Source organism: Lissotriton helveticus, chromosome 3_1, assembly GCF_964261635.1.
Source record: "Lissotriton helveticus chromosome 3_1, aLisHel1.1, whole genome shotgun sequence".
Classification (NCBI taxonomy): domain Eukaryota; kingdom Metazoa; phylum Chordata; class Amphibia; order Caudata; family Salamandridae; genus Lissotriton; species Lissotriton helveticus.
In genome coordinates this window covers 1930287200-1930309701 of record NC_136061.1, presented here as the reverse complement: position 1 = coordinate 1930309701, position 22502 = coordinate 1930287200, and positions in this window count along the sequence as shown.

Below are 22502 nucleotides of genomic sequence, written 5' to 3'. Positions count from 1 at the left end.
CGCGAGTGCGGGGGGGGGGCGGGCTGTGTATGTGTGTGTGCGTGCGTGTGTGTATGTGTCTGGAGTGCGTGTGTGTGACTGTGGGGGAGGGGGGTGTGTGTGAGCGAGTGTCTGTGCCGTGTGCCTGTATGTGTGTGCCTGCGTGTGCATGCGCTCGCCTGTGTGTGCGCATGCAGAGGGGTGGGGGGTGGGGGCTGCCTATATGTAAAGCGCTCTGATACCTGATTCGGTTCGGGGCTGAAAAAAAATAAAAAAAAAATGGCTGAGTTACTCTGCGCATGCGCGGGTGAGACGCGCGCTCCCGTGGTGAAAACCGCGAAGGAAACGCTCGTGCACATTGGTGTCCACATTCCCATTAACGGGCAACAATAGTTGTCGAGACAGACACTCTCAATGCTCACGCATTGAGAGAACGTCTGCTCGACCTAAAAACCACTGGGAGTGGAGAAAGGCTAGTAAAATTTTTAATGTATCCAGAGGAGTCTCGGCCTCAGCACTGCCAGTAACTCAGAGGCGCCAGCCTGTTATTAGTCCTCCCGATTGAGAGGCCAGTTTAGGTGGGGTAGTAACGCTCAAATCTCCCAATTGTACATTGCCATTTGTGAGTAATTAAGATGAATCGCAGGCACGGTTTTGCCAGTTGTTGGCCAGGGGTTTTGCACTCTCTGTTACAGGGCATGAAGCCCTTCCCTCTGTCTCTCTGATGAAGAGAGGGGCAATGGACCATTTCCTCGCCGCCCCCTAACTGGGCCCTGCAGATGTCTTACTACTGGAATACTTGTGCATTGTTCAAGTCTGGACAGAAGTATGTTGCAAAGTTAGAAACGTCTCAACAGATTCATAATTGAATCAAGACTGCTCTGAAATGAAACCCATATGCAGATGGCTGGTGCTCCTCAACTCCTCAAAGTGTACCCATCTCATAGATGGCAAACTCTACTAAGTATAAAATGCCACCCAAAGGCCCACACACACAATTAGAAGCAGCAGAGAAACACTTATTTTAAGTCTGTGGACTGAGGGGAGCACGCACCATGGAGCAAAGCTTTGAGACGAAGTGCGGGGAGCAGCAGGGAGATAGAGGACGACTACTACTGCAGGTAAAATCAATGCTAGCTTACAGCATTTAGCTGTTTATTTTCCTTTAAAATGTATTGCATTTCACTGTGTCTGCTTGTTTTATGGCTCGAGAAAAACGTGCGTTAGCTGAACCATGTTGCCTGTTTCATAGCATTGCATTTCTTACGTGAAAATCTGCACATTTACAAAGATATACAAATAAAATCTATTGTTTAAAGCAATGGTTCGCCAGGAATTAAAGGTCAGCAGCATACTTTGAATGTGCTTACAAAAGTCTTGAGCTACAGGGCCACGGGCAGGAGAGGGCGGAGGTGGAATAAGAAAACTGTATGTGTTTAGTGTGGGCGCTGATTAGGAGTTATTTCAAATATGCTTTGAGCAAATCTGTAACAGGTGTTAATGTTGACAAGGCAGCTCTTGATAGCATCCCATAATTAAGAAAATGCCAGTGTAAATTTGGGGTGTCAAAAGAACAGCCATTTCACTTTTTTAACAGTGAGTGTTGGACCTAGCCCTTTTGGCAAGTTCACCTCGAAACTTTTGGCTTTTTCCTAGCCTGTTTCTGGAACCTGGTGTTGGCGACCGTCTGGTTTGAGGGTCCTGAGTGAGGCTGGGTTTTCCCCACACAATGCATGCTCAGACGTGAGTCCCTTGCTCACTTGGCCACTGGATTCAAGATAGCCTGGCTCATGAGGATTATGAATCCGAAACCGGTCCCAGGATGCTTGTTTCCGGTCCATGGAAGACATGGCTTGGCAGTTCGGGCTGTACTGTTCCCATGAGGCACAGGGTCAGACTGATTTGCATATAGCCATGTCTGAACTGGGGTTGCCGAGGGAGCTAAAGAATGGTGATGGATTAAACCCAGATCAGTTGACTGGGGGTGAGTGTTTGATTTGCTCAAACGCTCCGTCCATCATCCCCTTTTGTATCGCTCAGGCAAGTCTCTGACAAGGAAAAATCTTCATCCAACAAGCCTTGCAAGGTGGCGAATACTGTGTGGGCCCTTATTTCCTAGATTGATAGGATGGAATTAACAGTGTCAACCGCCCATGAATACAACAGTTGCTTTTACCATGTTTGTCCCCACTGCTACAAACCCAACAAGTTTAATAAGCTGTTGTGTATCAAATTTGAACACTTGCACAGTTGTACTCTGTTAAAGGCGCAAAATGTTGAAACTGTGGTTTTGTTCTGAGATCCCTCTGGGAACATGAGTGGCTAGATTTGTTAACATCTGATGCGGAACTCTGCTTCTTCATTAAGAGCAATGAGTTACTTGAACCTTTTGAGCCAACAATGCCTTATTTGGGGGTCGTACAAACGCTATACAGTTGAACAGGGCCCTGGAAGAGGGTGAGAAAATACATTATTATGATTTCACAAGTCTGTATCCATTTGTGAACAAGATGAAGTTACACCCCTAAGGTCACCCCAGCATCATATATAGGGACTTTAAAGCCATAGACGAATACTTTGGATTAGTTAAATGTCAGGGACACCAACACCAGAGGCTCTACTTCCCTGTACTACTGTACAGAGTCAATGGTAAGCTAATGTTCCCTCTGTGTCGAACATGCACTGAGAGTAAAGAGACTAGCGAGAGCAGACACACTGACGAGCAAAGAGTGCTCACTATGACCTGGTGTAGCATTGAAGTACAGGCGGCCCTAGAGAAAGGATACCGACTTGGAAAAAATATATACAATTTGGCACATAGGTAGCACTACAACCTTTTTTTTTTTTTTTAAACAACTTTTATTGATTTTGTGTCATCATCTTACAACCACGCACCACATGAATCTCAAGCGCCATGGTGCACATTAATGCAGCTGCTATAACACCCCAACTAATGAAGCCCTATCCATCCCCTCCCCCCGCCCCCACTACCCCTACCCCCCCTTGTCAGTGTGCCCTCTACTGTCACTCCTGCAGCGTACCATAAACCTTCATGGAATAGTGGGCGACTCCTCCTCGGCCTTCCCGGTCTCGGCCCCCTAGCTGGGTGGGGGTCCAGAAGCTGCCCAGAACAGTGCTTGTAACCCATTCCATCCTCCATTGTACTCGGCATAAGCATTCAAATCCTCGCCTGCAGCCGGTTACGCAGGCCTAGCATACACCATCCCCGGCCAGTGCCCCCGTACTCTCCACTCCTGTCGTCCCCTCCTGACTCGCTGGCGCTTACACCTCACCACCTCCAGCAGCCTCTGACAGTGATTGTAGGTCCGCCACTAGCGCGCTCCATGCCCTGGCCACATCTAGCGCTTTATCATTAGCGGCGCGTCTAGCTAATTGTAATCTAAGAGTCCCTTCACTAGTCGCCCATTGCTGGAAACACCCCCGCCACCTCAGGAAGCTGGGGCCCCCCCTAGATTTCCAATGCAGCGTGAGCTCCCTCTTGGCCAGGATCAACCCCAAATCGAAAGATTTACTGGTAATCTTCGTAGCTGGGGTGTGCGGAAACCAGAGTAAGAGGCAAGCCCCCATGTCCGTGTCAACCTGGCGACCTGTAACCTCATTCAAGCAAAACATAACATCAGCCCAGTATGTGCCAAGCCCTGCGCATGACCATAACATGTGCCCGAAGTCAGCACCCTCCGTATTACAGCGAGGACATACCGAATGCGCCCCTCCAAAGACCCGTTGGATTTTGGCCGGCGTCCAGTACGCCCTATGTAGAGTAAAGTATTGGACCATTTGGAACCTGACATTGCGCGTGCCCTTCCAAGCCCTACGTACCAGCTGGGGCCAGGTCGTCTCCGGTATCTGCCGGCCGAGGTCTCCCTCCCTGCACTCCCGCAACCTATCTAGGGGAGGCGGTCCATCCAGCGCTAGTCTCCTGTACAGGCAAGTGATAGCCTTATAAGCGCCAGCTGCCATCACAACGTACTGGCAGCCCAGCGGCGTGGGGGTTCTACCAGTCCCATCCTCCAGCGTTTCTGAATCCCAGACACTAGAGCCGCATGGAGCAAAAAGTCACCCCTCGGCAGATCGAAGGCCTCTTGTAGGTCTTGAAACGACAGCAAAGCACCGTCCCTATATAAGTCCCCTATCATGTGGACCCCGCGGTTCTCCCAGGTGGCCAGTGCCGACCAATCCCCGCCATGCGGGAGGGCAGTACACATGCCCAAGGGGATCTCCGGTGCATAAGGAATGTGAACTCCCGCCCGCTTCTGGCTACGAAGCCAGCAGTGGCGAAGGGTGCGCTCCTCCAAAGTCAGCTGATCCAACCGAAGCCCCTGCTGGAGCACGATGAAGGACAGGACATGTCGCTGTATAATCCGGCCCTGTGGGCCGTCCGGGCCCCTAAACTCCCGCGCCACAGCCTGCGTGAGCCACTGTAGCTGCGCCGCCAGATAATACCATTCAAAATCCGGCACTGCCAGGCCGCCTTCCTCCCGTGACCTAAGCAGGGTGTTCATAGCTACACGCATCCTGCCAGAGCCCCAGACAAACCCTATCACCATCGACCGCAGCATCCGGAAAAAAGAGAGCGGGATCCACACCGGCAGCGTGCGAAAAAAATAAAGCAAGCGCGGGAGGGCCACCATCTTCAGTAGCGCTATTCGTCCGGCCACAGACAACGGAAGAGTGCGCCAAAACCCCATACTGCCTCTAATGCCCCTCAGCGCTCTGCCCACATTCCCCTCATACAGGAGCGAGTGGGTGTGATAAATGTAGACTCCGAGGTATGGCAGACACTCCGCCTCCCAGCGTAATCCCTCGAGCTCCGCAGGCTGGGTACAACGGGTGGTCAACGGGAACAAACAGGTCTTGGACCAGTTAACACGTAGCCCTGACAAATCACCAAACTCTCGGAGCAAGGCCCGCGCACCCTGCACCGAAGTTTCCACATCAGCCAGGTACATCAGGAGGTCGTCGGCATATAAGGAAATATAATGCGGAACGCCGCGCAGTAACACTGTAGAAAAGGGTCCACGCATGAAATTGCACCAAGTAGATTTATTGTAGAAGTAAAACAACTTAGACATCCACAGGAGGCAGGAGAGGTCCGACCAGATCACATCCAACTGACATCTCCTTTTCCCTCACACATTCTACATGAAATGCTACACATTCTACATGACATGCCATCATTCTAGAAATGACATAATGTAGGAATACAACACACCTCCCCCCTAAAAAAAACAAAAAAAAACAACAACAAAAAAAAAATGATAGATCCTACAAGAAAAAAAACATTTAAGAACATACAAAATCTCAAAATTTTCCAGGGAAATATTTCACACGAGAACTGCTGCGTACACAAACAGGTTCTAAATTACAATCTTGAGTATATTCGTTGGAAACAACTTCATCCACGTTAGAAGAAGTAACCTGTGAAGAAGAATCATTAGTACAAATCTGGGGAACAAACACATGAGATGATTGCAAATTGTCAAAAACTTCATGCGAACCGGGAAAACTCGAATCAACCTCAGACAGCGGCTTACTTTCATGAGATTTCACATCCAAGCAAACATTCTTATTTCCTAAAACATTGGATCTGCAAATCGAAATGCGTCTAAAATTCCAGATTTTGCCGCCCTCCACTCTAACAGCCTTGCTGAAAACCTCAGTGACTTTAACTGGAGAAGACCATCTGGAAACACCCTTTGGAATAATACCACCAAACTTCACCCTCACAAAGTCACCTACAGATATTTTGGAAGAAACAGATTTCTGAGGAAAACTCTGTAACATCTTTTCTTGGTATTTCCCGACACGATCTCTAACATCCTTCATGTCTAGCTCCGAATACACAGAATCCCTCGCCTTCAACCACCAAGGAAAAATTTTAGTGCCTGGCTTCCTACATCGCAATATCTCAAAAGAAGACACCCCAGTAACAGAGTTGGGGGACATGCGATAAGTGAACAAAGTAGTTTGTAAGGCTTTTTTCCATTTCAAACCACTCCGCAAGGCTAACTGGCAAGACTCTTTAATTACCCTTTTGAAGCGTTCCACCTGGCCATTGGATTGTGGAGAATAATTCGAGACCCTTTTATGTTGGATACCACAAGTTTTCAAAAATGAAACAAAAACTTCACTCACAAACTGTGGTCCATTATCAGAAACGATTTCTTCTGGCAAACCCTCTCTACAGAAGACCTCATTCAAGAATTCAACAACAATTTCAGAACTGACCTTTTCAACAATTTTCAGTTCGGGCCACTTCGAAAAATAATCTACAAGAACTACAGCAAACATATCTTTCCCCGACTGATAATTAAAAGGACCAATAATGTCGATACCCAACTTCCTCCAAGGTCCAAGAGCAAATTCAATAGGAGAAATCCCAGTAGAAATTGGTTTCACAGACTTGTCACTTAAAGAACAGGGAGAACAGTTTCTAACCCACCTGTCAATCATGGCGTCCATACTGGGCCACCAGTAAAATTCTCTGATCCTTCTCTTAGTCGTAGACATCCCCATATGGCCCTCATGGGCCAGACCACAAATGGAGTCTCTAACACCACATGGAGGAACAATTTTATCTTCTCGATAGATCATACCATCAATTTCCATTAACTCATCTTTAACCTTAAAAAAGGAAGCCAAATCACCATTCATTTTCCTTTCTTCAGGCCAACCATTTCTTAAGAAAACCTTAACCTTCTCAAGCACAACATCTTGAAGCATAGCTGTAGACCAAATACTTTCAGTAATAAGATTTTCTTGATCTTTCCCAGCAATTAAATTAACATCACACAAGGTAAAAGCTACATCACACTCATCAGAAAGATCCTTGTTTGAACAATCACTAATAGGAAAACGTGACATGCAATCCGCATGCACATTAGAGCGTCCAGGAACATAAACAACCTCACAGCGATATTCCTGCAACTTAGCAGCAAGACGGGCAAGACGAGCAGTGAGAGTTCTCCCACCACCAGCTGACAACATATTTACAAGGGGTTTGTGATCTGTCCTCAGCGTAAACTTCGTCCCCCAAAGAAATTGACGAAAATGTTGGGTCGCCCACGTACAAGCGAGAAGCTCCTTCTCTATTGTGGAATAATTAAATTCAGCATCCCGCAATGTCCTGGACGCATAAGATACTACACATTCTCCCAGATTGTCTTTTTGCATCAACACGGCACCTAGGCCCACGTTACTCGCATCCACACAAACTACGCATTCCTTATGGACAGAAAAAGGTTTAAGGAAAGGAGCATTGATAATTTTACCCTTTAAAGTGTCAAAAGAAGTCTGTTGTTCTTTACACCACACAAATGTAGCTTGTTTTTTTAACAAAGATCGCAAAGGGTGCACAATAGTAGAGTAATCTTTAACTAATTTACCATAAAACTCAGTGAGTCCTAAAAAAGACAGCAATTGCTCTTTAGAAGAAGGAACAGGAGCATCAGTAATGCTCTTAACATGATTAAATTTCGGTTTAATGCCATCTTTAGACATTTCGTGTCCAAGATACTCCACTTTCGGCTGTCTAAACTTGCACTTATTGAATTTTAATGTAAGCCCTTTCCTCCGAACATTTGACAACACACAATGTAGATTGTGATCATGATCTTTAAGATCTTTTCCAAAAATTAGGATATCATCTTGGAACGCGATGGCCCCTTTACAGTCGGAGAGAACTTCCTTCATTAAACGCTCAAAAACAGATGCAGCACTGGCAAGTCCAAAAGGCATTCTCAAGTATTGAAACATGCCCTCTGGAGTTACAAAAGCTGTTAATTTCTTTGACTCTTCATGCAACTCGACCTGGTGGTAAGCACTAGCTAAATCAATTGTGGAAAACACAGTGGCACCAGTAAGTGAGGAAATTAATTCATGAATGTTAGGGAGGGGGTGTTTATCAATCCAAATTTCTTTATTTAAGCTGCGGAGGTCCACACATAGGCGGAGCTCACCAGAACTTTTGAGGGATAAAACAACGGGAGAAACCCAAGGGGAAGACTCAATTGGCTCTATGATCTGTTTAGACACCAGATCCTCAAGAATTTCTTTAAGTTTCCCACGATAGGCCAACGGAACATTTCTGACCCTGTGTCTAACCGAGACAGCATTGTCATTAAGAATGATCTTGTGTTTAAAATCTGTAAATTTCCCTAAAGTGTCCTTAAAAACTTCGGGAAAATTTCTTCTAGTGTTCTCCACAAAAAGGGTATTATCTCCTAAATCGCTTACACTCAATATGCATGGATCACCCAAATACACTGGGGGATCGGCATTGGGGTCGAGTTTAATTCCCAATAATCCTTGATGTGGCCATCCTAGAATAGCGACACCTTTAGTAGCCACGTACACTTTCCCTTTGGTGTATCTATCTTCCACTTGAATGTCAGCCCAAAAAAAACCTTCAATGTTTATTTTCTGCCCACAATATCCACCAGGAGAAATATCAGGATATGACAATTTTCTGTCACCCCAAAGACTTTTAAAGAGATTTAGACCAATAATGGAATACCATGAGCATGAATCCATCATTAAAAGGATAGGTTGATTATCAATTAAAATCGTGTAGGAAGGAAATTCTTTTTGTTCCGATTCATCTACAGACAAAATGCAGTTGAAACTCTGTAAAACTTCCTCTTCTTCTTGAGAAATATAGTTAACCCTTTGGGAAGAACGACAAACATTAGCAAAGTGACCTTTTCTCTTACATTTGACACACACTCTGTCCCAAGCCGGACACCCCCGGTAGTTCCCTAAATGGTTAGAACTACCGCATCTATAACAAGACACATTTCTCCTGTAAGAAAACTTATTATCAACAACATTCTTATTTTCTGGGAATTTTTTGTCATTGTCTTTCTTGGGAGGAAATCTATTAGAACTAAATGAAGTGGTTTGACCCTTTACTAATGCGACTTCAGTTTCAGGAGCCTGTGACTTCGGTACTTGACCTCTAATCTCAGAAACAAATAATTCTGATTGTTCAATCCCTTTCGCAATGTTAATGACAGCACTCAAAGAGGATTCTGTCCCCAACCAAAGTCTCTCTTGAATTTTCTTACTCTTTGTACGCATCATTATTTGGTCTCTGAGGACTTGTTCGTAAGAAATAGTTTCAAATGCACACGAACAAGCTAATGAGCGTAAGGCAGAAACATAATCTTCAATCGATTCATCTTGTTTCTGGGTACGGGAATAAAACTTAAAACGTTCCATAACGGTATTTATTTTTCTGCCAAAACGAATTTTCATTTGTCTAGAAGCTTTTTCGAAAACATCAATGTCTCCAGCGCCTTCAATAGGCGGAAGATTGTCAAATTCCTTAATCCCTGCTCCACCAAGGCAATGTCTTGCGTTTTGCTGAGCACCCATCCTTTTCCAAAACATCAACGTAGGCTAAAAACATTGGGTACCATAGATCCCACTCAATGCTTGGTTCACGGCAGTTTGAAGAAAGTGAGGTGGAGCAGCAATATTAGACATTGTATTCAACAATTTTCCCAATAAAAATAAAAAAGAATAAATATTACTACCTTACTGATTGTTGGTAATTGTGGTAGATCGCAAGTAAAAAATTTTTTATACAAATTGAGTTGGAATAGCAATATTTCTATGGAAAAGAAAACGCTTCGTGAAAGTATCTTCTGTAAAAACCACGAAGACAACAAACAAAATGGCGGCACGTTGCTGACGTCAGACGTCAGGAAGGTGAAAGGGTAGTACCCAGAATGCACTCTGCTTATCCGCAGGAGAATTCCTTACAGTCGCGGGACCAAGGACTACGAAATGGAGTCTCTTCGGCGTTGCTAGGGCGCAGCAGATGCACGGGAGCAGCGAGCGCAGGATTCCGCCACCATTCAAATAATGCGCCGTTCAACGGTGGGAAAGAGAAAACGCAAGTAAGAAGAGCTTTCTTCGTAAATTTTAGCACAGCAAACTCACGGTTGCGGCTTCCACCGGTAGCGGCTTCCACTGGTTGCGCTCACGCAGAAAGACGTAGACAATGTGGTACTTTAGGTTGGGAAGCACTGCTAGACGATTTTCTTTATTCCAAAAACAATTAAAAAAAAACACTCCAACGCAGGGAATATTATCCCGTAAAGAAAGGTCTTTGTCCAAAATTAATATCTCGCGAGTAAAAGTTCGTGAACAGCGAAATAGAAATGTGAACGTTGTTTTAACTTCTTCTTCCAGCTTGGTCTCCCAATCGTCGCCAGTAATTATGTAGAAAAGGGTCCACGCATGAAATTGCACCAAGTAGATTTATTGTAGAAGTAAAACAACTTAGACATCCACAGGAGGCAGGATAGGTCCGACCAGATCACATCCAACTGACATCTCCTTTTCCCTCACGCATTCTACATGACATGCTACACATTCTACATGACATGCCATCATTCTAGAAATGACATAATGTAGGAATACAACAAACACCCCCTCATAATACCGTCCCTGTTGAGCCCGTGCCGCCAGAGGTTCAATCGCCAAGGCGAAGAGGAGCGGGGACAAAGAGCAACCTGTCGGGTGCCTCTTTCCACTGCGCAAGCCGCGGATATCGAACGGCCCGTGCGGACCCTAGCAGTGGCGGAGTCATACAACAGCCGCGTCCAGCGGACGAAACCGTCCCCCAACCCGAATCGACGAAGCACGCAGAACAGGTATGGCCACTCCACACTATCGAACGCCTTTTCGATATCCACGAGAGCACAGCCGCGCCTGAGGGGCCCTCCCCCTCAACGTCCATGACCCTTATCAGGCGCCGTATACACGTCGAGGTGTTCCGCGTAGGGATGAAGCCCGACTGGTCCGGATGTACCAGAGAGCACATATGTACAGACAACCGCGTGGCCAAGATCCTGCTCAGCACCTTATAGTCCACAATGAGCATCGAGAGCGGGCGGTACGCCGTTCTTGCCATAGGAAGCCCGCCTTTCTTCAAAAACGGCACTATAATCGCCTCCCTCGCCGACACTGGCAACTTGCCCCGTTCCCACGCTTCTCCGTACACCTGATGTAATTGAGGTGCTAGGAGGTCAATGTATGCGGCGTAGAACTCCACCACAAGCCCGTCACCCCCTGGCGTTTTCTTTCTGGCCATGTGTTTAACCGCCGTTCTAATCTCCCCCAGGGTGATAGCAGCACCCAGCGCAGTTCCTTGCTCTGAGTCTAGCCGTGGCAGCTGAGCCTCATCCAGGAAGGTATCCAATCCGGCCGTTAGTGCCGACAGTCTGCTCCGATAGAGCTCCGAGTAATAAGCCAGGAACTGGTCACTAATCTCCCGTTGGGAATGAACCAAGTCCCCGGTAGGCATGGTCAATGACAGTATCGGTGTACCCCTAGATTGGGGGTTGGCCAACCATGCCAACAGCGAACCGACCCGGTCCCTCTCGGCGTGGGCCCGGACCATGTACTCCCGGTAATCATGGCAGGGGAGCCTCTCCACTTGGGTGGCTACCCGCTCCAGAGCCGCCAACACTTCCTCCCTATTGCCCCCCTCCACGTGGCCAGCCCTCTCCACCTGCCTCAGAGAGGCCTCCTCCCGCTCTACATCAGCCAGCAGTGTCCTACGTACCCCCGCCGAGGACGAGAGGCACGCGCCTCGTACCACCACCTTAAAGGCGTCCCACTCGATCGCTCTAGTGGCCACGGTACCCGTGTTCTCCTGAAAGTAACGCTCAATGCACTCCTGCACTTCTGTGTGAAATATCGGGTCTTCCAGTGCCAGTGGGTTCAGCCGCCACGTGGGGATCGGCTGCCGCTGTCTGGACCAGAGGACCGTAAGTAAGCAAGGGTTGTGATCCGAGATGGTCCTCGCTAGGTATTCGCTGCTGCGCGTGAGTTCCTGGGCCCCAGTCGTACAAAGAACAGTGTCAAGGCGCACATGGAGATCATGTGGTGCGGAATAGAACGAGTAGTCCCTGTCGACGGGGTGATGTGTCCGCCAGGCGTCTAAGAGACCCCACTGCTCTTGCCAATTCCTTCGAGCCTTGGCCACCCTGCGCACCACCGATTGAGCCAGCGGAGGATGGGAACGATCTATCTCCACATCTACCACCAAATTAAAGTCCCCCCCCATAAACACCGTGCCCCCCAACATAGACGCCAACCTCCTCGACAGCGACCGAGAAGAACGCGGCCTGATCAAAGTTTGGGACATAAACACTGCAAAGTGTAACATCTCGGCCATCCAGCCGCCCTAGTACCGACACAAACCTCCCATTTGAATCCACCCTCGTCGTCAAGGGCTGGAAGGAGACACCTGCTCGCACCCAAATCAACACCCCTCTAGCATGAGCGGAATAGGTAGTATAGAAGAGTTGCCCCCTCCATTGCCGCTGCAGCGCTTGCCCCTCTGCCAGAGTTAAGTGCGTTTCCTGCAGAAAAGCTACCTGAACCCCCCTGCGCACCAGGTATGCATGCACCTTGTACCTCTTCCTCATGGAGTTGAGCCCCCGCACATTCCAAGTAACACATATCAGTTCCAATTTAGCTGCCATCAATAGGCCTATAGCGGAGTCCAGTCCCTGACAACCCCAGCGGCACACTGACAAGCCCCTGCAACATGTAACAACCCCAACCAACCCCCAACCCATCCACCCCCAGAACAGGCGCCAAACAGTTGTTACCCATCCAAACCTTACCCCCGTAAACGAGGGAAACTCTGGGAACTACCAGAGACTCACAAGTTATGTGAGATAGAGGGGGTGACTCCACACCAGCCGGCCGGACAGCCAGAGACCCACCACACCGTGATAGGCCGATCCAGACTAAGAGTAGACCTCCCCCCACCCCCCCCAGCAGCACACCCGATCAATTGAAACTACTAGGGCTCCCGCGCGCTCCAGCAATACCCCGGTAAAACAGGGGAAAGCGTCATTCCCAGCGCCCCAGATAGCAGGACCCCATCTTCCCCGGTAATGTCATCCCCACAGGCTGATCACACCCCCTTACTGTCCTTCGCTCAGCTTCCTGGATATTATTCATCCATTAGTCCATCGGCAGTCTGTGGGGTGACCTGAGGCAGCTCCCCAGGGTCCTTCTCCGAGCCCCCCTCTGAGCCTCATAGTTCCGCCTCATCAGAGTCCAACCGGGAGCCCGAGTCCACCACCGGGGCCTCCGTCGCCACTCCAGAGATGATCGACACCGCCTGCAGAGCAGCCTGCCTCTCCAATTCCGTCTGCGATGCCGATGGGGACCGCCTGTTCTGCTCTCGCCTCCGGTTGCGCCTGCTCCTATGCGGCTTCGGCCGGTCCTCTGCAGCCGCCGCCCAGGTACCCGTGCCATCCTTGCCCGCTCGGTACCGTTCCAACCACTGTCAAGCGTCGTCCGGTGTGTCGCAGAACGTCGCCACTCCATCCACCAGCACCTTCAGGCGCGCCGGGAACAGTAGGGAGTACTGCACCCCTTCGTCGCGGAGAGCCCTCTTGACAGCGACGAAGGAGAAGCGGCAGCGCTGGACCTCCTGGGAATAGTCGGGAAAAAGAGACACAGAAGCGTTGTCCACCTTGTATGGGCCAGTCGACCTAGCGTGCGGCAGGATAATGTCCCGGTCTATCACAGGCCGGTGGGGACGGCCCGGGGCTGGAGGTCGTGCTGGGACCCTGTGAGCCCTCTCCAATGTGTAGAAGTGCGTCAGGCCCTCAGGGACCACCACATCTCGCAACCAGCTCTCCAAGTATGAGACCATGTCGCCCCCTTCGACATTTTCGGGCAGACCCACCACTCTGATGTTATTGCACCTGTTGCGCCCTTCTGCATCAGCCGCTCTCCTTTCCAGTTGCTGCACCCTGCGCGCTAGGTCCTCCAATGCGGCGTTTGATGCTTTCTGGGCCGGTTCCAGCGTCTCTAGCACCAGCTCCGCTGACTTGACTTGGTCAGCGAGCTTGTCGTGGTCCGCCTTCAAGAGGCCCAGGCCAGTGGAAACCTGAGCGATGTCCTGGCGCAGCGCTTCTCTCGTGTCCCCTATGGTTTTGAGGATCTGGTCCATCTGTTGCTGTTGCAACCCTGTAGCCTGGCCATCCGTCAGCCGTTGTTCATGGGCCTCAAGGGAGTCCTCAGCCTGGTCCGGTGGCGCCGTGCCCGCTCCCTTCCGTGGCTTCCCCATGGTGTGCCACCAGATCTCGCAACTATGCCAATCGCCAGGGGTCTGTCTCGTGGTGTGCTCCGGGTTGCGATGGGAACCACCACCCCACAGGTCTGGCCGGGCAAGGAACCAGGACTGCGTCCAGAAGATATCTCCGGGTGATGCCGCAGGGCCACAGGGGCCCGGTGCTCCAATGGGGGCCCCACTCGCTAGGTCCCACGTCCGTCGACGAAGTCCACCAGTGATGCCAATCCGCCCGGCCCCTCGACAAGTGCTGGGCTACCCAGATGGCAGATACTGCACCTGGGGGAGCTCCAATGCGACCCTAGGCCCTCTCCCGTGCACAATGGGGGCTGCGGCAGGAGGTTCAGAAGTTCTCCCAAGTCCCGAGACCCGTGGCGACGATACCAAAGCGCCACTAGCCGTGTCTGCACCGGGCCAAGGGCAAGGCCCCCCTCAGTTCGGTCTTGGGCAATCCACGAGCCCACTGGCCTCTAGTCTTCCAGCGCAGCTACTGTGTCCCCAGCAGGCCAGTCGCCGCTCCCCACTCCCAGCTCCAAGGCGGCTCTGCTCCCCAGTCGAGGTCCGTGGCTCCGGTGCACCAAACGGCCGGCCGCAAAGCAGAGCGGTACCTCTCAGCAGCAGCCCCGCCGGGTCTGCCGTGCTTGATGTCCCCTTCCGGGACCACTCCGCTGCCCGGGTGTGACGACGCCACAGCCCCTTCTCGCTGGGTCCTCCGTTCGCAGCTGCTGGCCAGTCGGGACCGCAAGTCCGCGGGCACTAGCGGTGGGTGTCCGCGTCCATCCCCACCAAAAGGTAGTCTCCCGGGCCGCTCCGACTTCCGCTCTTCCACGGGGGAACGGGTCTCCAGGCGGCACCTCTGTAATCGAGGCCGGGGATCAAAGGGCCGCAGTAGGCCCTCGGCAAGATGGCCGACCGCCGCAGTCCGGGCCCCGTTTCAGTTGCCGATTTCAAGGCAGCTGCGGGTCCCTCCTTATGCCCAGCCGCCGCCGAGGGGCCCCATGCCGTTCAGGAACCACGCCGGGTCGGTTGCGTCGTTGGGGAGGGTATCGGTCAGGATAAATACCGAGATCAGCCCGGAGCTCGGGGCTCAGGTGACCATGCTCGGCGGAGTCCAAGCCACGCCCCCTTGGTAGGACTACAACCTAACGCTTTTCTGAGTATATTAACTTATTTCTCAGAGACAAGAAGGTGGCATCAGGGGTTCAAGAATGGGGCACTGACGAGGCCTCAAATCAAAAATACATTGATTACTACGCTGAGGAGGGTATATGCTTGAGACCCAAGTTCATCGACGTCAACTACACCATACGACAGCTAGCCAAGTTCTGCCCTAATTCCTTATGGGAAAAATCTGCACAACATACAAACTTGTGAAACAAGACCATCACCACAGATCCTGACAGACTGTTTAGATATCTTTTGGCACTGTGTTAGGAGGTGTCCAGCTGCGAGTTTATCGATGATGAAACTACAGTGCTGTGTTGGATATACACAAAAGAGATCCCCCTCCACTTGTGACAATAAAATCATCTTCAGATCCTGTTTCGCCACTGCTCATGCTAGTTTAGAACTTTACAATGTCATGGATAAATTAGGTGATGAAGATCCCCAACTCAGTGATTATCCTAGGTAAATTGACCAGTGATCTAGAAAAGGTTGAGTACATAGTCCAGTTTAAGTCAACCGGGCCCAAGACCTATTGTTACAGAACTTCTAACAATGCTGTATGTATGAAAGTAAAAGGCATCAACTTGAATGTAAACAACAGCGTCAAAATCAATTTTGACAGTCTAAAGGATCTGGTGAACGAATACTCTACCTCGAGCGACCTTGAAAATGATGAAACAATCAATGTAAAACAACCTATCATAGTCCGGTTAAAAAAACAGTGGGAAATTACAACCCAGCTGTTGCATAAAACCTTGCCCACAGTGTTTGATAAAAGGGTCCTGACTCAAGACTAGAAAACCCTACAGTAGGGTTATTGAAGGTGCATCAGAGTCTCACAACCTTGACTATGCACACCAGGTTGCTGCACCTGTTCTCCTGTGCTTTAGCAGGCCCCTCAAATTGAGGTAAAAGCTATTTTTAAAGAAACAATTAGAGAAAGCTCCCTAGGGCATATTATCAAGGGTAGGCGATAAACTTATCGCCACTTTATTGTCCGTTTACTGGTTTTTCTCCCTTTTCCAGGACGTCTAACTTAGCATCGCTAATGAGATGCAAAGTAGGCGTGTCTGTGGAAACAACATGGGTAAATATCGCGAAGACAGCTTCGCGATATTTCAAACGCTGGGAAGGGATTATTTTAATTGAGCTAAGTATGCTTTAACGCAGGAATTTAACGTCTGTTAAATTCCTGACTAAGGCATACCTAACATGGGAGGTGGATTCATGTGATACGACCACAGGGTCGTATCATCAAGCATATCGCTGTTTTACATGGAACATGGCTGAAAAACCAGCGATGTTTCATGGAAAAGGGCGATATCGCTGGAATATACATCGCCATGGCGCTAAGCGTTGTTAATACAATACTAGCCTGGTGAAGTATTCCAGCGATAGAAAAAAATGAGGTATACAAGGTCAGTGATAATTATCGCTGCCTGTTGCAAATATGCCCCCCAGTGTTTTATTCCAAACCCCTAACAACATTGTTTGGCTTTATTCGTGCTGGCAAGATCTATTTATACGGAACTATTCCTAAGGTTCACACACATAAAATTCATAGAAGGAATATCAAATAATCTCAACTACAATTCATTGTTACGTACAGTCCTTGTAAACATGGTGATTTTGGACAACCTTATGATAGAAGGTGGAGATCACCCTGAGATAGAGAAAGCTTTTACTCAATATTAACGCCATCACAATTAAAGCATGTTACATTGTGCAGAACTTGATTTACAAGGGTAAGAGCAGTTGTTCTACAGCTCTTAACACCTCATACCTAGTTTTATTTACACCCCCTCCCCAGACAAACATCCATTATAGCTCAACAGATGTAGCCCGGTAATATCCAGTTTTTCTTGGAAGCCTTTAACGATGCTACCAAGAAACCTGACAGTTACTTACTGGTAGACTTAAAAACCCAGGGCCTCATTTATGAAAACTGTTGCATTGCTGCGTGAAAACAGCGCTACAACAGTTTTAACTGCGCCCTCCTTATGACTTGATGGATGCGCCCTATTTAATGTATATTTACAACAAGGGGTGGTGATGGACAGAGTCTCTGAATTAAGCAGAATACTCTCACCCAGTCAAGAGATCAGGGCTAGATCCAACACCGTTTTTTAGCTCATTGCACCATCCCAGTTTCAGAACCTGGCTGTATGCAAATTAGTCTGTCCCTGGCCTAGTGCATCATGGGAACAGGGCAGACCAGACTACAAAAGCCAATTCTTACACTGGGAAGGAAACAAGCTTCCGGGGACCGGTTTCTGGCATTTCAGCCGTCTTCGGCCTGGCTTGCTTGAATCCTGATGGTGCAATGAGCAAGGGACTCACATCTGCGTATACCCTTCCACGCTTAGGGTGGACAAAAATATTTACAACAAGGGGTGGTGATGGACAGAGTCTCTGAATTAAGCAGAATACTCTCACCCAGTCAAGAGATCAGGGCTAGATCCAACACCGTTTTTTAGCTCATTGCACCATCCCAGTTTCAGAACCTAGCTGTATGCAAATTAGTCTGTCCCTGGCTGAGTTCATCATGGGAACAGGGCAGACCAGACCAGACTACAAAAGCCAATTCTTACACTGGGAAACAAGCTTCCGGCTTCATCACCACCCCCTTTTCTGAATCTATTTAATGTATGGCGCTCCATGTCGCAAGGAGTTACAGATACATCAGTATTTCTGACGTACCTTTAGGCGCAGTAAAGTAATGACGCATTACTGGAGTTGTGTCGCAAAAGTGACACAATTCCAGTATTGGGCCAGTATTGGGCCATTACACATGGGCAAGTCCTGTGTTAAATATGCCTGCGTCAGTCTTACAACTGCTGTGAGGCAGGCGTAAGATTTTGCCTCAGTATACTTTTATATCTTTTATTTTAGGCAGCCATCATTGCACATAAGAGGTGTTACACGACCTTACACTTTCGACAAACTGCTTATTCTGTTTTAACAATGCTTGATGTAGACCTAGAGTTTTCTTTCACATATTTAATAACAAAATTTTCATTGTTAACTAGGTCCTGCCAATGTAGACTAAAAAAAATTCTAAATGTCATACCCTCAGACATTTTACTAATAATATATTTACAATGCTTGCCGCATGTGACAGCGAGACAATCCTGCACCTGTATTTTGTTATACTCTGCCGCGAAGCAGCTTTATTTTACATACATGAATATAGGTTTTGTATAGATGTTATGTTGGGGGAATGCCGCTGCACTGTCAAACACTGTAACCTTGCCTTTATCTAAAAACAGGGCAGCCCAGTAAGTTCCTTCCATGTTGTGCGGATCTGTGTTAAAGACGAGCGTGTGGGGTCTTTCCGACACTACTTTGCCAGGTTGGTTAGGCCCATTCTCGGCACGCCATTCTCTTAGGACCAAACCAACAGTCCAGCCCCTTGGTTTAATGAGGACCTCAGAATGAGCAAAAAATAATGCAAACACCTCCAAAGGAAATGGAGGCGTAACTTCAATCTAGAGGATACATCAACCTATAAATAAGTATTAAAGGACTACCACACAAAGGTTCATCTAGCCAAAAAAGCCTTCTTTGGAAAGAAGAATGATGAAGCTCTAAGGAGATCTTTAAAATTGTGAAATCTTTTCTTAGGCCTGAAGTCATTTCTAGAGACTGCAAACCTTCTTTCATGACAAAATCACTACCATTCCAGCAGATCTTCTTAAAAAAGTGCAATCTGATTTCATTCTTCCTGCTTTAATAGAGATCTCTATCCCTATTACGGGAATTCCCACTTTGGTCAGTTTCTGCCTTCTATACCTTGAGGATTCCTTGGCAGCTATTGAGAGCCTAAATTCAGGTTCTCCTTCTGACCCATGCCCTACAGCAATGCTGACTAATGTAGCTCAGGTGATTAATCCAACTGTAAATAGAATATTAAACACTTCTCTATCATCTGGCAAGGTTACGGCACATTGAAAAGGGAAAAACTGTTACCTCTGCTTAAAAAATCTACAGCTGATCCGAAACTGCTGGCCAACTATAGGCCTATTTCCCTTTTCCCTGCTTTTTCCAAAATATTGGAAAAATCGGTTAATGGACAACTGTTGCAATTCCTGGAGGAGAACAAACTTTACATCTTAGTCAATCACGTTTCAGGCCACACTTCAGCAAGGAAATATCACTTCTGGAAGTAGTGGAGTATGTTAGAGGCACCTTGGACATGGGAAGCAAGGCCATCCTGAGAATGCTGGATTTATCTGAGGCCTTTGCTACCGTTCCACATCAAAGGCTGCTTGAGTGTCTTCAGGCAATAGGGATAAAGAACACAGCCCTGAATTGGCTATCCTCTTTTTTGGACAACAGAAGCCAAGAAGTTTGTCTGCCTCCTTTTTCGTCCAAAGCTGGTACACTGACGGTTGGTGTTTGTCAGGGTTTGGCTTTAAGCCCGACCCTGTTTAATGTGTATCTTACACCACTGGCGCTTTTGGCAGAGCTGCAGGGTGCGAAAGTAATCTCTTATGCAGATGACACCCAGCTTCTCTTCTCCTGTAGAAAAGGAGAGAAACTAGATGGGGAGGCGATTACAAACTACCTCTCTCAGGTGTTCCAGTGGTTGGCTATTAACCAACTAAAATGCAACCTGGATAAGCCCGAGATCATGATCTTTGGCGCTTCCTCCAATAAACTTTGGAGATCTTGCTGGCCAACAGATGCCCCACTTCCAGGTCCCCAACAGGGCTCCGTAAGGAATCTAAGCATTAAATTTGATAGTCCCTCTACTTTCAACCACAGCTACAGGTTCTGATAGGCTCCTGCTCTGGAATGCTTTGGATCCTTAAAAGATTCTGCCCCTTTTTTCAGTCTGCTATGATAGAGGTCATCCAAGCGCAAATAATCTCTAAACTAGACTACGGTAATGCCCTTTACCATGACCTCCTGGAGTATTTTCTGTGTAGACTTCAGGTGATTCATACCTTGGCTGCTACGTAACCTCCCCCCCAGATCAAACATGACCGTTCATTTAGAGGCTCTTCATTGGCTTTCAATAAAAATTAGGATACGATTCAAGGCCATGGCTTTAATGCATAAAGCCCTGCACGGATCAGGTGCTGGCTATCTGAGAGAGAGAATCCATGAGTACATCCCCGTCTGCATCATGCGTTCCTCTTCTGAACACCTGGCCAAAGTCCTGCGTATCTGTCAGTTTAGAACGGGCGGCAGATCGTTCTCTTACCTAGGGCCGATTAACTGGAACAAGCTCCCTAGGGAGCTGTGTTTAACATTAGACCTCCTCATCTTAAAAAAAAAACCTGAAGACTTGGTTTTTCCAACAATCTGCTTAGGTCAAATCCGTAGGTGCCACCTTGCCTTTTAGCGCCAGGACACTATGACTCCAGAATCACGCAGGTGCAGGTAACTACGATCCACCAGCGGAGTTTACGTAGTTTTGCCTACTCCGCGTTCATTTGCAAACGTGGAGTTCAGGCAAAACTCCGACTTTGTGGCGAACCGTAGTTAGCAGGCCCCTCCCCCAAAAATTAAAAGTAAATAAAAAGGTACCTACCTGTCCCGTGGCTGCCTCCTCTTCGACATGGCTGCTCTCCTCCCTCCTCCTCGCCGTCCTTCTTCACTGATAACCCCTACGTTGAACTTCTAGCGCGTGCGCATGCGCACAACGTAACATTACACCAATTTAACCCATTAAAGGGAGCTGCGCAGCTCGGTGCACAGACAGAATATCGAGTATTAAATGTCAACATACACAAACATTGAAGTGGAAATGTCCTGATGCAGAAACATCGTGGTCAAGAATATCGGCTTGGAGGTAAGAATTATCGTTTTTGAAAATATCTAAGTCATTAATATCATTTGCAAAAATATAGTAGTTTAAAATATTGATGTTTTAATTAGTGTTATGTATATTAATATGTATTTTAAAAGTATGTGAACATTTTTTTTTATAAGTATTGCTTTTATTTATTAATATATGTGTTACATTTTTAGTAGTTATTAATATTATTTTAATGACATTTTGCGTTTTTTTAGGTGTGTAGTGGGTTGTGTTTATAGAGGTATGGGGAAAGTATTTAATTATAATAATTTTTTGAAATTTATTTATTAGCATTTATTAAATTTAGATTTCATAGTGTTAATTGTGGGAATTAATTAATTAATTATTAATTGGTTGTTAATTATTATTAATGAATTAATTGGTAATGATGTTAATTGTGTCTTTTTTTCAGGAGCGGGTTATGGGTTTATATGGGAATAGGGTGGGAAGAAATGTAATTATATTACATTTATTCATATTTTGTATTTATTAACATTGATCTAATGTATATTTTATAGTGTTAATTGCGGGAATTAATTTATTATTAATGATTTATGAATTGCTTGGTAATTATTGATAATTAATTAATTGGTGATTATGTTAATTGTGTTATGTTTTTTAGGAGTGGGCGGTGGTGTTTATAGGGGAATAGGGTGGGAAGTAATTTGTAATTCATTAATAATTATTTGTTAGTTAATGCTAATTAATTAATTAAAATTTAAATATGACAATTGTGTAATTAATTTTAGATGTGAGTTGTGGGGTTTATAGTGGTAAAGGGTGGGAAGTAATATCTTTTATATTAATTTATATTAATTTAATAATGTTAAATTAGTTCTGGAAAATGTGTAATGCTTTTTAGGAGTGGGTTGTGGTATTTATGGGGTAGAGGGTGGAAAGGTATTTATGTTTACTTAATCAATAATTAGTTGGACATTAATATTAATTCAAATATTCATCAATATTTATGGTAATTGTTTATTTTTATTTTATGTGTGGGTTTTCATTTTATAGGGGTGACATTTGGGGAGTAAATTATTTTTTATCTGTTTAATTTGTTTTTTAATTAATTATAGTTCTTTACTTTTAAATTTAGATGTGTGTTGTGAATTGTGTGGTGTTATAGGGTAGGAAATAAACAAGATTACAATTATGTAATAATTAATGTTTTTGATTATAAATAATTTCTATTAAAAATAGTTATTTGTTTGAAAATTATTTAAACATTTTGGTAAAAAATCTTTCTAGGTACTTGTTAGATTTTTTTAACATTATAATATGTTTTTATCTTTTGTAATTTTTAAATATTTTTAGATATGTTTTCTTTTTTCTTTTTTAAAATCTTTTGTGTTGTAGTTGATATTTTGTTTATTTTTAATTTTGAACTGACTCCAATGGGGACATTCATTTTTACCCCTC